Below are 2,027 nucleotides of genomic sequence, written 5' to 3'. Positions count from 1 at the left end.
TAGGAGCCAATATGAGCATCCAGGTTCCGCTATTGGTTATTGACCGGAGACATGTCTCGGTCATGTCTACATAGTTCTCGAACCCCGTAGGGTCCGCATGCTTAAAGTTTCGGTGACAATTGTATTATTAGTTTTTGTGTTTTGATGTACCGAAGGTAGTTCGGAGTCCCGGATGTGATCACGGACATGACGAGGAGTCTCGAAATGGTCGAGATGTAAAGATCGATATATTGGACTACTATGTTTGGACACTGGAATAGTTTCGGGGGGTTTCGGACATATACCGAAGTACCGAGGGGTTACCGGAACCCCCCGGGGAGACTAATGGGCCTATTGGGCCCTAGTGGAGAAGAGGAGGGGCGGCCAAGGGCAGCCGCGCGCCCCCTTCCCCCCAGTCCGAATTGGACAAGGGGCGGCGCCCCCCTTTCCTTTCCCCCTCTCTCTCCTTCCCTCTCCTCTCCTAGGGAGGCCGGCCCCTCCCCCTCCTCCACTCCTTTATATACGGGGAGGGGGCACCCCTTGGAGACACAACAATTGATCTCTTGATCTCTTAGCCGTGTGCGGTGCCCCCCTCCACCATATTCCACCTCGGTCATATCGTAGCGGTGCTTAGGCGAAGCCCTGCGTCGGTAAAAACATCATCACCGTCATCACGCTGTCGTGCTGACGGAACTCTCCCGTGAAGCTCTGCTGGATCGGAGTTCGCGGGATGTCATCGAGCTGAACGTGTGCTGAACTCGGAGGTGCCGTGCGTTCGGTACTTGGATCGGTCGGATCCTGAAGACGTACGACTACATCAACCGCGTTGTGCTAACGCTTCCGCTTTCGGTCTACGAGGGTACATGGACACACTCTCCGCTCTCGTTGCTATGCATCACCATGATCCTGTGTGTGCGTAGGAATTTTTTTTGAAATTACTACGTTCCCCAACAGTGGCATCCGAGCCAGGTTTTATGCGTAGATGTTATATGCACGAGTAGAACACAAGTGAGTTGTGGGCGATACAAGTCATATCTGCTTACCAGCATGTCATACTTTGGTTCGGCGGTATTGTTGGATAAAGCGGCCCGGACCGACATTACGCGTACGCTTACGCGAGACTGGTTCTACCGACGTGCTTTGCACACAGGTGGCTGACGGGTGTCAGTTTCTCCAACTTTAGTTGAACCGAGTGTGGCTACGGCCGGTCCTTGAGAAGGTTAAAACAGCACTAACTTGACGAACTATCGTTGTGGTTTTGATGCGTAGGTAAGAACGGTTCTTGCTCAGCCCATAGCAGCCACGTAAAACTTGCAACAACAAAGTAGAGGACGTCTAACTTTTTTTTGCAGGGCATGTTGTGATGTGATATGGTCAAGACATGATGCTATATTTTATTGTATGAGATGATCATGTTTTGTAACCGAGTTATCGGCAACTGGCAGGAGCCATATGGTTGTCGCTTTATTGTATGCAATGCAATCGCCCTGTAATGCTTTACTTTATCACTAAGCGATAGCGATAGTCGTAGAAGCAATAGTTGGCGAGACGACAACGATGCTACGATGGAGATCAAGGTGTCGCGCCGGTGATGATGGTGATCATGATGGTGCTTCAAGATGGAGATCACAAGCACAAGATGATGATGGCCATATCATATCACTTATATTGATTGCATGTGATGTTTATCTTTTATGCATCTTATTTTGCTTAGATCGACGGCAGCATTATAAGATGATCTCTCACTAAATTTCAAGGTATAAGTCTTCTCCCTGAGTATGCACCGTTGAGAAAGTTCTTCGTGCTGAGACACCACGTGATGATCGGGTGTGATAGGCTCTACGTTCAAATACAACGGGTGCAAAACAGTTGCACAAGCGGAATACTCAGGTTAAACTTGACGAGCCTAGCATATGCAGATATGGCCTCGAAACACTGAGACCGAACGGTCGAGCGTGAATCATATAGTAGATATGATCAACATAGTGATGTTCACCATTGAAACTACTCCATCTCACGTGATGATCGGACATGGTTTAGTTGATATG

The sequence above is a fragment of the Aegilops tauschii genome, chromosome 3 (assembly GCF_002575655.3).
Source record: "Aegilops tauschii subsp. strangulata cultivar AL8/78 chromosome 3, Aet v6.0, whole genome shotgun sequence".
Classification (NCBI taxonomy): Eukaryota; Viridiplantae; Streptophyta; class Magnoliopsida; order Poales; family Poaceae; genus Aegilops; species Aegilops tauschii.
This window is presented reverse-complemented; position numbering follows the sequence as displayed.